Genomic DNA, 14,638 nt, shown 5'->3' with positions numbered 1-14,638 from the left:
CCAACCTAATAGTAGATTATCTATTTTTGTATATAAGTATTCCAAACTTAATGTATTGAAAAAACAAATATTTAGCATTTCACAGAATGTGGGTCAGAAATGCATTGATGGTTTAGCTGGGTTGTTCTAACTCAGAGTATCTCATGAAGTTATAATGAAAATGTCATCCATAGCTGCAGTCATCTGAAGACCTGACTGGAGCTGAAATACCCACTTCTAAGCTCACCCATACAATTATCAGAAGAAGGTCTCAGTTCCTATCTACACAAGCCTCCTCATAGGACTGTTCATGACATGGCACCTGGCTTCCCCCAGAGCAAATGGTTAAGAGAGAGGAAAAATCTACAGTACTTCTAAAAATCTAGCATTGGAAGTAACGCATCATCAGTTCTGCCATGTTCTATTGGTCACACACCAACCCTGGTAAAATGTCGAAGGAGACTACACAAGGGCACAAGTACTAGGAGGAATGGATTGTTGGGGTCATCTTCAAGGCTGGCTACCACAGTCTATTCTATAATCCCCAATGAATCAAGTTTCTCCCATGTACAAAATACACTCCCTCCCTCCAAAAGCCCGTCAATCTCATCCCATAACAGTATGATTTCAGAGTCTAGAATATCACCATTTAAATGTGGTTTAGTTGTGAAAGAGGCTTATTATGTATAATTCTTTAACTTTAGCTTCTTGATAATTGTTGATTTTGATTCAAAGACTTACAAACAAAAGAAGCAAACATGGAATACACAAACATGGAATTCCCCCAAACATGGAATACACAATAGGGGCAGGCATAGGACCACTGATCCTGACATTTATAAAGAAGGAAATAAGAGGCACAGAAGTCTCCAGATTATAGCAATTATGAAATCATCTGGGCACAAGTTGGCAGATTCTTGATTAGGATGGCAGATCACTTGATTGTACCTGGGAGTAATCCTCCATGGCTTTTAGCTCCATGCTATGAATCTCTTGATTCCACCCTCTGAGTCATTCTTCATTTCCTCATAAAAAACGGTATGTGTTCACAGGTGAGCAGTTTTTCACTCTCATTATTTGTACAAATGTGGAAATTCAAAGCCTATTTTTTAGTTTGTAGTGTCTCTATCCCTTATAGTCTAAGCTTGTGGCGTTTCTTTGAGTATGATAACCTTAAATACTTTGTGAGTTTTCTGTGAAACTCACTGGAATTCACTCCAATAAATAAAAGCCACACCCACAAACATCTTTTACAAAAGTCCTTCTCTACCTTTGTCTTCTGCTGAGACAACTATAGGACAAAACTCTTAAGTGTTTTAGATTTGTTGTTTGTGAGGATCTGTGAGACACACCCTAAAAAATGCTTATAAAGCCTTTTCAAAGGCTTTATAAGCATTAAGCAATTACTCCAAGACACCAGCTTTGATCTTGCTGAATTCACATCAAAAGATTGTGTAGTCTGACCCTGTTTTTTACCAGAAGCCATCTTGTCTCTTATAATCTAGTCCCAAAATCATCACATGATACCTTATGCTGTATTTTATTGCTCACACAGACCTAATATGGTTTTTAAAAGGAGAAATCTGTAAGAGATCATGAATATTAGGAAGTGGGGATCATTGGGAGCCGTCTTTGAAGATGGCTATTTTAAGAATTATTTGTAAACCACACACAGCAATTTATACATCATGGATAAATATACAGAGCTCATGTATGTATCTACCTGATGTCTCAATTGATGATGATTAAAATAATAAATTTCCTGTCTGAGTGGAGTTGCTTTATCCTTTTCCAACTTCTCTGGGTCCTCAGACAACTATCTTTCAATCATCAGTAGCCAACAGTATATAGGTTTTTTCTTTGTATCACGTCTTCTGTGAACAGGGTAATTGAATCATTACTATAAAAAATTGGGGCAAAAGTCATAGGCAGTCTAGCCAAGTCGTAATACTGAAACATTAACTTTGACTCCAGGGACTGCTGTTGACCGCACATTAAAGGTAAAGTTTGGGTCAGCTATCTTTGACCTAATGGAGATGCAAAGGAGTGTCAAACTGAAGTCTCTTTCATCTACGTTCTGCTTTCTTCTTGTAGAAGGAATCAATGCGTTGCATGGGTCCTGCAAACATTCAGTTGATGCCCGGGCCAAAAGACTGCAGTCTGTTAGCTTACATTGGCTTTCACAATCAAAAAGAGTGTTGCAAAATGATAGTGGACAATGTTCTCACTGAAGATCCATTTTAAAGGTCCTTCCTGATCCCATTGGAATGTAATCATTTTGACTCAGTCTAACCAAACCAAAGTAGCAGATAATGCCCTGCAATAGCTTTCAGCTGAGTAACTGGAGACATGATAAACACCTGGCTTCAGAAGTTAATAAAAAGCTTGTATTAGCAGCTTTGCTGATCTCTGTTATCAAGGATATATGTGGCTTTGCATGATCATGTCAATGTTCTAAACAAACAGTGATATGGGCAAGTCCAGACATCTCATGCAAAACAGAGACTCCTTGTGCAACTACCCACAAGATTAACGATTTGTTTTAAAGCTGGAAGCTCATATTATTTGAGGGAGCTAACCTCTTTAAAGCAATTATCAAATGCCTTATTTGTTTTGGACTCCAGAAACAGAGAGAGAAAAACAATTAAAATCAAATAAAAGTATCAAGTAAGGACTCTCAAATTGTTGCAATAAGCAGGTGACTTCAGTACATATTAATCAAGAAATTATTGGATCTCACTAACATCAGCTCTGACTTGCTGACTTCCCAAGGCAGCTCTGAGGCCACTGTGGTAGAGGCTTCTTCATTGTAAGCCTGTGTGTATTTGTAGCTCCAAATCTTTTTGCTTTAACTCTATAAAGTTAGGAATAAATCGTACTGAGTGGGTTATGATTTTTTTCTTGTAACTTCTGGGAACTCTGTTCATTCTTGCTTTCACATTTTCTCAGCATATCACAGAATAATAAGAGAGTTCTCCCTTACTTTCCATGTCCTTTCCTTCCCCTATATCTTCCCTCTTTTTTGCTGCAAGTTCCCTGATAACTTTTCTCTTTCCACATCCTCTGTCAACATGAAATTCCAACTTCCCATAGCTCCATTCTTGTACCTCCTCTATGTGTTCTTTAAAAAACCAAAAATACAAGCATCTTTCCAAAACTTAGAGGACTTGAAGGTTTTTTTAAGAAACGATTTGGTGATGTCCATGCTTTTGTTTTAAGCAGGACTATACACATATTATTGCAATTAGATGAAGAGCTATTCTGTTTTAAACAATCTACAGAGGAGGCAATTCTAGTTTATTCTCATTGATGCTCGCTGCTTATCCAATCCATGTTCTCATCCCTGGAAATGGGGTATATTTCCTAATTTCCTTTGCAGTTAAAGTGTCCTTGTGACTGAGCATTAGCCAGGGACCATGAATAGAAAAAGTCCCACTCATAGAGCTGGGCCATACACATTTTTCATAAATAGACCTCCACACTCCTCCTCTTCACTCTGACTGGCATAGAGAAGAGTCCCAGAATGACGCTGAAAAACATCTGTTGAAGGCAACAAAGCTTCCATCATTCTGTACTTCTGAATGATTGTGTGGAAAAGTGTCAATCAACCTTTCTTCACCCATCTAGTAAGCATGAGTAACAAATACATCTATATTGCTTTCAGGTCAGAATATGTTTCTGCCTTATTTGTAATAAAAACTAGCATTATTCTAACTAATACAACAGCAGCTTAACATTAAAACTGTCGTTCTGTGAGGCACGTGTAGCATTTCATTCCACTGACCCAAGCTTATGAAATCAACACTCTTTCTATGACATGTCTTGGAAATCTTTGGTGATAGTATAAAAGGCTTTTTGGCTTTCTTTCCTTTCTTGTTATCTTAAATTCACTTTTATTTTACATATAAGAATTAAGGTCTGTACAGAATTCATGATTTTCTTATCAAATTTCTCCATTCAGTTTGCATTTCACTACTACTATCACTATTATTTTCTTTCTAGACTTTTTCAGCCACAATTTAAAATTTTCATACATAATTAAAATGTCTGTTTCCTCTTTCATATGTAAGAATTGGCTAAGAAAAAGTATAAAGAGCAATTTTTTAAAAATTTGGAATCTCAAGTGTATATACTACATGATTTTATATTGAAAAATTAGCCCACTTTTTGACTTGGCAAAAACACAACTAGCATTTCACTTTACACAATATCTTGTTTTTAGAATTACAATATTAGGTCTTCTTTTCCAAACACAAAATATCTCAAGGCTGCCTTCTTTTACTCTTCGGTGGCAGGTGCATCAAGAACATGTTATTATTTTAGGGTTTTCTTATAATAGTAAAATATGTTTGATATTTTATCAGGCCATTCTTCCATTGCTGTAAAGAAATGCCTGAGACTGGGTAACTTAGAAAGAAAAGTGATTTAATTGATTCATGATTGTACAGGTTGTATAGAAAGTGTGGCACTGGCATCTGCTGAGGAAGCTTCAGGGAGCTTTTACCCATGCAGAAGGCCAAGTGAGAGCTTGCACATCATATGGCAAAGGCAGCAGCAAGAGTTGGGGGGCAGGTGCCACACACATTTAAACAACAAGGTCTTGCAATAACTCATTCACTGCTGTGAGGATAACACCAAACCATGAGGGATCCGCCCACATGACCCACCACCTCCCCAGAAGGGGCCACCTCCACCATTGGGGGATGACATTTCAATATGAAATTTTGGGAGATAACTATCCAAACCATATCAGATATAAGGAGTCAAACAATACACAATTCAATAAAATAGAAGTAAAATTTGACTTTCTTTCCTGAGACTGAGTTTATGTAAAGTCTAATGCCAACTGCTCAAAAAAACATGAGCTACTAGATTACGTGTAACAGATATTGAAATAAGGTGTGGTAAACAAAGACAGTTCCCTATTGAAAATAAAGTGTCCACATCCTTCAAGGACCATGTCAAAGAAAATCTGATTCTTAACATGAGACTGGATATTTGTCCTCACATGGGAGAGAGATCAACTAGATTAGAATGCTACTGCCCAAAAGAGATATAAGAGGAGAACTGGGGGCGGCAATGGGGTCTTTGTTTAGGGTTAGAAGCATTCACAAACAGAGATAAGAACTGCTGTGATGCCTGTGCTATGTGTGAGAAGGGGACCTCAAACCTTGCTCCAAGGTTGGAGATTGCTAAAAGGATGGTTTCATATTCGGGAAGGAAAACTAAAAGGGCTGCCTCCTGAAAGGAAAGGAAAATAGATCCCATTTGTGTTTGCAGGCCCAGTGTTGGGAAGATAAGGTACAAAAATTTGGTGACTGCATCATATAATGATTCTCTCCAACATGGGGCAAAGGGATGTGTGTATCAGAAGAGTGCAAGTGCCATGCACTCAGCTGGGATCAGTTTGAATGTGTAACCCAGTCTCAAAGAGTTGGGTGGTGCCTTGAAATTGCTTTGAGATTGTATTATGTCACTAGAGCCTGTTAGACCTCACTTACCTGAGACCTAGACAAAGACCTAGGTCAGTCGTGATGACCAACAGAAATGGGATGGCAAATTCATGACCACCAATATAGTTCACATAAAAGACACAAATTGAAATGCAGAAGCAAACATTTAACTTTAAATGGAAGGCCCTCTTCTGGCACCAAAATGAGACTATTAGCCACAGAGGAGGGGTGGGGCGAGCAATAGGAGACCAAGTTCTTGATGTTTTTTCCTACCTCCCAATGTCCTTCACACACAGAAATTGGCAATGGAGCCACATCTTTAGTCTTGAGGGGAAAGGGCAATGGTGTGCTGTAAATGTTTAACAACTGGTTCTCTAGGGGGAAAATGTGACTTGTAATGTTTGATGATTGCCATAGTGTAAATATTCCCATAAAGGCCAGTATCAAGCTCCAACAGCACATCACTGAACTTTGAGTTGGGAAGAGATGTACACACTAGGCTCTTGTGAGCTGTCTCAGGCTGGCTTCATCACATTATCAGGACATGTGAGAGCTGTGGGCATAATATGAGAAGATTATGTAATGAAAAATTTTAAGAATTAGTAAAAATGAGATCATTTTATTAATTGAAAAGTTATAGCATCATATTGAGGAGTTTTCAAAGTTTCTGATAGATGTCCAGTGGGAGAGAGGATTAGATACAACACAATTGGTAGCAGTTATCAAAAAAATAAAAGTTGTTTGATGTTTCTAACTTAACAGGTGGGGATTTTTAATCAACCTGGTCATAGAATTCTTGGATACACAGTCAAGCAGTAAATCAAGAGAAGAAATTTGCCAAAGAGGCAGCTCAAAGGTAGCATAGTGGGAGCTAGAGGTAAATGAGTTAAAGTTTCAGTGTATAAGTCTTTAACCTCCTTGGTTTAGTTTATACCTAAGCATATTTTATATGAAATTGTTTTCTTAATTTACTTTTTAGGTGTTCATTGTTAATATACAGAAATAGGACTGATTTTTATTTGCAGATTTTGTATCCTCTAACATTACTGAATTCACTTATTCATTCTAATAGTTGTTTTTTGTGTGTGTGTGTGTGTGTATTAAGTCTTTATGTCACCTACAAACAGAGCTCATTTGACTTCTTCCTTCTTGGGTAGTTGCCAGGGGCTGGGGGGAGGAAGAAAGGCAGAGCTGTTTAATGGAATAAAGTTTTAGATGAATAAGTTCTAGAGATACAACACACAAATAGTGCCTATAGTTAACAATATTCTAATATGAACTTAAACATTTGTTAAGAAGGACCAATAATACTGAAGAAAGAACCCAGAAATAAATTAATCTATAGTCAGTTGATCATTGACAAAGGTACCAAGAACATGCAACAGGGAAAGGATAGTCTCTTCAACAAATGCTGAGGAAACTGAATATCCACATGCGGAAGAATGTAATTGGACCCTTAATTCAAACTATGTACAAAAATCAACTCAAAGTGGATTAAAGACTTAAACATTAGATCTGAAACTATAAAACTACTAGAAGAAAATAGAGAAAAAGCTTCTTGACATTGGTCTAGGCAATAATGTTTTGGATATGACCCAAAATCACAAGTAACAAGGCAAAAATAGACAAACGAGATTGAATCAAATTAAAAAGCTTCTCCATAGCAAATGAAACAATAAACAAAGTAAAGAGACATCTGCAGAGTAGGAGAAAGTACTTGCAAACCATATTTCTGATAAAAAGCTAATGTCCAAAATACATAAGGAACTCAAATCACTCAATTGTAAGGAAACAAACAACGTGATTAAAAAGTGTACAAAAGACTAGAAAAGATGTTTCTCAAAAAGCAATATATAATGGCCAACGCATATATGAATCACTCATATTAGCTCAGCATCACTAATTATCAGGGAAATGCAAATTAAAATATGAGATATCTTTTTGCACCTGCTAGAAAGCTATTATCAAAAAGACAAAGAATAAGAAGTGTTGGTGAGGATGTGGAGAAAAGGGAACACTTGTCCACTTTTCATGGGTAAATTAATACAGCTATTATAGAAAACAGCATGGAGGTTCCTCAAAAAAATTAAAAATAGAGTCACCATATTATCTAGCAATTTCACTTCTAGGAATACATCCAAAAGAAATGAAATTATTACATTGAAGTTCACTCCCAAGTTCATTGTGCTATTTTTCAAAATAGCTATGCTATGGAATGAACTCAAGTGTCCACTGATGGATGAATGAATAAAGATGTGGTATAAACATACAGTGGAATACAAATCAGTCTTATGAAAAGAAAAGCCTGCAATTTGTGACAACATGGATAAACTTGGAAGACATTTTGCTAAGTGAAATAAGCCAGGCACGGAAAGACCAACATTAAAAGATTTCACTTACATGTGGAGTCTAAAAAAACCAAACTCATAGAAGCAGAAAGTAGAATGGTGGTTGCTAGGGGTAAGGCAGAGGAGGGACAATGAGAACATGATGGACAAAGGGGGTGCAAACTTTCAGCTAAATGGATGAATAAGTTTTAAAGAACTATTGCACAGCATGGTGACTAGAGTTAACGATAATATATTACACACTTGAAAATTGTTAAGAGAGGGGATCTTACAACCAAAACGTGATATGTGAAGGGATAGATATTTTAATTAGCTTAAATCAATTATTTCGCTATACACACACACGCACACACACACACACATATGCACAGAGCACATTGTCACTGTAATTTCTATTTGTCAAATATACCTTAATAAAACCAGGAGAAATTGTTAAGAGGATAAAACTCATGTTAAGTGTTCTCACAACACCAAAAAGCAGAGAAAAACAAAACAAAACAACAAACGAGAGGCACAAGACAACTTTCGGAGGTAATGACTATTTGTGTTTCTTTGATTATGGTGATGATTTCATGGGTGTATACCTGTGTCCAAACTGATCAAATTGTATCTATTAAATGTGCAGCTTTTTTGTGTATCAATTATACCTCAATAAAGCTTTTTTTTAAAAAAAATTGACTAATGGTTGGAATATATTCTTAACGGCTGTGGCGGGGGTTCTACTTCTCATAGGTAATATTGGTTTGGGGTCCAGCCACAAACTCTTTGCATGTGAGAATGATCAAATCTAAAAATAGCTATTCATAACTCAATGAAAGGAGCAATAGAAAATCCCCCTCCTCCCAGCCTGGAAGGAGGTAAAGAAATATGCTGTCAGCTTGAAATCTTTGGAAGAAAAAAAACCAAGCCATGAAAAATAATGTCTAAGCTTAGGCTCTTCACATTAAAACTAATACACAGCTGGTGCCCTCCCAGGGGCTAAGTGAGGCAAAGCAAAATCAACTGTGGAGAAAAATGTGCACAGTTCAGGGCATACAAACTTTCCACCAAATATAAGCCCTCTTGGGATAGATCTTACAGACATCTCAAAACACTCAAGGAAATGAATCACTGAGGAATAAATAGCAGATGACAAATGGAAGCAACTGCACCTTCAAGAACTGAAAAAAAATTAAACATTATAAGAGAAACTTTAAGAAAAATGTAAATGTTTGATAAGACAAAGGAAGGTATAGAACAAATAAGAAAAGAAAAACATGAGAACAGAAAACTTGGATTTTGTAAAGATTCAAATGGAACTTCTGGAGTCAAATTAGTTACTGAATTTAAAAAAACTCAGTGAGTGTGTTAATTAGTAGATTAGACATAGATAACTCTGTAATTGGAAGATAGATTTGAGAAAATTATCCAGAAGGCAGTGTAAAAAGAAATAAATAGAAAATATGAAGTGTCCAGAGACACGTAGTATAGAATGAGAAGATTCAAACAGCACATAGAAGTTCTAGAGAGCAAATATAGAAAGAGGAGCAGATGGACAATGAATAGCAGAACGAACAGATAATTTCCAGGGGTACAGGATATAATGCCTAAAAGACTGGTTCTGTCTTCTTCATTTATCACCTTTCTCTCTGCTATGGTGACTGCGCTAATTCCCACGATGATAAATACTATCTTTATGATGGTAGCTCAAAAATGTGTATCTTTGATCCAGACTTCTATTTCGAATTCCAGACTCATATATATGCACTTGATTATATTCATGTATATATTTCACAGGCATCTAAGAATGAGCTTGTTGAAACCTGAATGTTTTATGTTTCTAAATCCATGTTTCTATGTCAGTAAACCATCATCTCTATTCACTCAAATGCTAAAGAGAGGTATCCAGGAATCATTTTTGACACCTTCCTCTCTCTTTTGGCCCTAATCCAATCCTTCACCAAATTCTGTTAACTGAACCTCCAGAAAGCTCTGATACCATCACCTTAGTCCTCTACCATGGCGTGTCCCCTAAATTTTATGATAGTTTCTTAATTAATCCTCCCATTTTCACTCTTGCTGTCCTCCAATTGACTCATCACTTAGGAGTCAAAAAGGATGTTTTAAAAACAAAAGTAAATGATGTCACTCTCCAGCTTACAATTCTCCATTGGTTTCTCTCTTTCTTCTAAAAATTCAAGCTCCTTTGCATAGTTAGGGTAGGCACAACAATGTCCCCCATCCAAAGATTTAGAACCTGTGAATATGTAAGGTCACATGGCAAAAGTGAATGAAGGCTTCAGATGAAATTAAGTTGTTAAATTGGCTGACCTTAAAATGAGGAGAGAATCCTGGATTATCCAGGTAGGCCTAATGTAATCACAAGGATCCTCAGAAGTGTAAGAGGTGAACAGCAGAGACAGTGAGGGATTGTAAGAAAGACTAAACTGACTTACCATTGCTGGTTGCAAGGACGGAACGGGGTTAGGAGCAAAAAAAATGGCAGGCAGAAAAGGCATTCATCACCTCTAGGCTTTTAGAAAGTCCTGCCAATATTCGAATTCCAGCCTGGAGAGACCCGTTTTGTACTTCTGACTTCCAAAACTGTAGGATCATAACTTCATGGGTTTTTTTGTTTGTTTTTTGTTTTCTTTGATTTTGTTTTTGAGACAGAGTCTTGCTCTGTCACCAGGCGCCAGGCTGGAGTGCAGTGGCTCAATCTTGGCTCACTGCAATCTCTGCCTCCTGGGTTCAAGCAATTCTCCTGCCTCAGCCTCCTGAGTAGCTGGGACTACAGGCATGCGCCACCACGCCCAGCTGATTTTTGTATTTTTTACTAGAGATGGGGTTTCACCATGTTGGCCAGGATGGTCTCGATCTCTTGACCTCGAGATCTGCCCGCCTCAGCCTCCCAAAGTGCTGGGATTACAGGCATGAGCAACCTAGCCCAGCCAACTTTATGTTGTTTTAAGCCACAAAGTTTCTGGTAATTTGTTACAACAATAGAAAGTGATACCACAGCTTGCAGGAGTCTGCAGCATTTGGCCATTGTTCCCCTCTTCAGTCCCCCTGGAGCACTCCCCTGCTCACTGTGCTCTGGCCACCCTGCCCTTCCTTCTGCCCCCTATGCTGAGCTCTTGGCCAGGATTAGAGCCTTCTTATCTCCCTTTCCCTCTGCTTGAAGTACACTTCACCTGGTGTCTTTGTTCATGTTCTCCCAGAAGTAAACCCTGATGTAAGTATTTCAATTCAAGTTATTCATTTGGAAGGTTGTCTCAGAAACACAGGTAGGGGAATAGGAGACTGGGTCAGGGGAAAACAAATAGCCAATAAGGAAACACTAATGAGGCGGTCACCGCTATGGATAGCTGGAGTTTACTTTGGCTGGGGAACTCTGCAAGACAGCATAGACCAGCTCTATTTGGAATATCACTGTATACACAGCACCTATTTTATGCACTTAATAGATATTCATTGCGTGAATAAATAGAGAATAAATTAATAAACCAGCTAGCACAAGAATAGTGCTCACTATGTGCTATCTGGAACGTGATGAACTTTAATACATTTATGCTGCTTTGCTATATTTGCAAATTTGTTAATTCTGAGGTCATTTTTTTCAATATATGCTATATAGCCTCAACATAGTCACTAAGACTATTTAATTATAATGCATTGATGCCAACTGAATTTGTAATATTCACCGCAAGAGAAGAAGTGGAAATGAAAGAGCCTCTATGATCACTTGGAAAATCTTTCAGTATACACAGAGGTTGGAAAATGAGGATATACTAAGCTGGAGGGAAGGGGTGTATGTTCAACGGAAAAATTCCCTGAGTGATTTTGATATGTGCCTTCTCCTTATGAAAATGACACGAAACAAGCCAAATCATTCTCATAATTTCATTATTCATTTCAAGCAATTATTGCTTTGATTTTATTTTTCAAATAATGACCTCTTCTGGACATGAAGCACTTGCCATCACCCTTCCAGTTTGAAATTCTTTTTTGTAGCATTTAAGCTTTTGATCTTATAAAAGCATCTACCATTTTTTATTCCATAAAAGCAGTTTGTTAAAATCATAAACTAAAGTGTTAAAGTGTCATTCTGTTCGAAGTCTCACAGATACTGTGTGGCCTGTGGCTTCTGCTCATAGAATCATTCAAGTAATGGTACTTGAGTATTTATTTTATTCATGCTAGGAATCAAAGAATACCAAATAACAACTATACTGAATAACAGTAGAGAAACAAAGATTCATTCTGTGTTTTAGTTCTGTATGAGATCTGTGCTTTTGGGGAGGGGGCAGATAATAAGAATGAATGGAATGAATTCTTCAGGCTGTTCCTTACACAGGAAGCACTGTCATAATGGGTCCCCATTAACTACAGGAGTATACTGTATCTTTTAGGTATGTTGGGATGGACATAAAAATGAGACCTACTTTGTTAAGTCACGCCAAGATTAGTGTTTTTAGCTTAGTAGTGCATTGTATAACACTAGTCTGACTTGTAATGTGTTCAATAGAAAACCAAAAAATTATACTTTGTCCTCTAACATACAATCTTTGCAAAGGAAAAAAAAAACAAGCTACAAATAACATAGGCCATTTAGAAAGATGGCCTTGAGGTCCTCAAGAGATGGGGTGAATATCTCTGTCAGTTTGATGTTTGCCCACTACAGTCCTATGGCAAACTTTGAGCTAGTTTTTTAATGGTTTGAATTGCGACATAAAAAATGATAAACTCTTCCTCTTCTTGGAGTCTGTGGCAGATCAGGGATCATGAAAAGTTTATGTAAATAAATGTGCCACTCGCTATTAAAGGGGATTCTGGATTCCTCAGAGTTCATTTAAATTTGAAAATATATTAGAAGCCGTAGCAAGAACTTTAGCTATTGAGGTCCCAGCATACTTTAATTATTGAATGGCTTTCATTAAAGAAAGAGAAGATAGACCTCCATCTTCCATAAAGCAATAGACTGGCCTAAATGAAAACGAAGGCCTTACAAAAAAGTAAGGACCATTTTGGTTGCTAAGGTGGCGACAGAAGGCTACTGGGCCATGTGGTAGTGAGCTCAAGTGGTCTAAGGTGGCTCAGCGCTCAAGAGTGGAAATATTTGTGAATGTCTAATGATAAACTAGAGAGAGAGAGAGAAAGGCATATGTTACTAGGTACCAGTTCTCTTAGGAGCTAATGTGGAAACTACAGAGAAACCTTTTAGTGGAGTGACTCAAACTATATTGATGCCTTCTGATCATCAAGGTTGTCTGTTTACTGGGGCTGCTGATCTCTTAACAGCATGGTAAAGAGCAAGTAATACAGGAAGGAAAGAAGCTGCTCTGTCAGAGCAAAGGATAGGGAGAGAATTGGTAGGGAAAGGCAAAAGGCAATTAGATATCAGAAGCCTTCTCATTGCTTGCTAGCAATTAGAGGAACACACGTTTTGCACACTTAGACTTACTGATATTCATATTTCCAGGTCAATTTGAGTGACAGAATTTCTGGTCTGTAGAATACATTCCTCTAGGTGTACCCCAGTGAAAAAGAAGTTTGCTACAACGGCATTTCTTTTTCTCTCATCTGGTTTAGAACTGGTGATTCAAGAAAAGGAATAACGACTATGCTTTCAGGGATCATTTCTCTCATTACTAGAGAAGTTCCTCTGAACGTGTAGAGCAATGGAACCCATGAGGAAGACAGGCAGTATTCTGTCCTGAGTGTGAAGCTGGCTCTTGGTGTTGCTTTGCTGCAACTACCACTTGCCACGGATGACCGTTTTCGTCTTCCTCTGGGACAGTAAGGGAAAGGATGCAGTCTGAAAGCTTATCGTTGAAAGCAAGAAAGAAAGAGAGAGAAGAAAGGAAGAGACAGAAACAAAGAAGAAAGAGAGTCAGAAAGATAAGAAAGAAAGGAATGAAGAAAGAAAGAAAAGGAAGAAAGAAAGAAAAGAAAAGAAAGAAAACTACCAGACTTTTCAGTGTTAGAGCCCAGTTACTAATATCCCATTCCTACCAGTCTCTGAAATCACTTTCCCTGGATGTCTTCCTGAGTACAGCGGATACTGTACCCGCTGACAGTTATTCTGCAAAGATAAGAAAGGTGTGACATAAAAGAATCCTGACTGCCTGAAGCCCCTGAGAGCCTGTCTCTGCTGGTAAGTAATGCATTCCTGATATACTTAATTAACTAATACCATTAAGTATTACTAATTAATATATTGATATAATTTTGGTTATCAACAAAAAATCTCTGCTGGTTTAATATAGAGATGATCGATGTGATTTGTCTCTTTAGAAAGCTCTCTGGAAGAAGCATAAACCCATGAGGTCTAGAGGGAGTGGATAAAATGGCCAGAGTGGTGAACATGACAACAGAGTTAAGATAATCAGCTGCATCTGAAGAAGTCCCCAAGCAGAAAAGGATCTAGCAGAACAGGCTGATATTTTTAAAAAGTTGGCTGATCCTTAACTCATTCTGTTAGACATTTCTCTTTGGAATAGACTGGAGTCTCTTGGGAAGAGGTGTAAGCAAGGCAGGAAGGGATGGGCATGATGTGGGTAAAAGGGGAGAATCCCAGCCAGACGCGGTGGCTTACCCCTGTAATCCCAGCATTTTGGGAGTCCAAGGCGGGTGGATCACGAGACCAAGAGATCAGGACCATCCTGGGCAACATGGTGAAACCTATCTCTACTAAAAATACAAAAAATTAGGTAGGCGTGGTGACGTGTGACTAGTCCCAGCTACTTGGGAGGCTGACACAGGAGAATCTCTTGAACCCAAGAGCAGAGGTTGCAGTGAGCTGAGATAGTGCCGTTGTACTCCAGCCTGGTGAAACTCTGTTAAAAAAGAAAAGTGGGCAATCCCTTCTCATAGTCT

At 37.8% G+C, this 14,638-nt stretch overlaps 1 non-coding gene across 1 annotated transcript; it reads left to right on the top strand.

Annotated features, from left to right (window-relative positions):
- Window positions 1-13,376: 13,376 nt before the first annotated feature.
- Window positions 13,377-13,586, top strand: LOC118151721 (small nucleolar RNA U3). The gene has a single exon (XR_004740147.1). It is a non-coding gene; the product is annotated as a small nucleolar RNA U3 (small nucleolar RNA).
- The last annotated feature ends 1,052 nt before the right edge of the window (window positions 13,587-14,638 follow it).

The sequence above is a fragment of the Callithrix jacchus genome, chromosome 2 (genome assembly GCF_049354715.1).
Source record: "Callithrix jacchus isolate 240 chromosome 2, calJac240_pri, whole genome shotgun sequence".
In the NCBI taxonomy this organism is placed as follows: Eukaryota; Metazoa; Chordata; class Mammalia; order Primates; family Cebidae; genus Callithrix; species Callithrix jacchus.
This window is presented reverse-complemented; position numbering and strand designations above follow the sequence as displayed.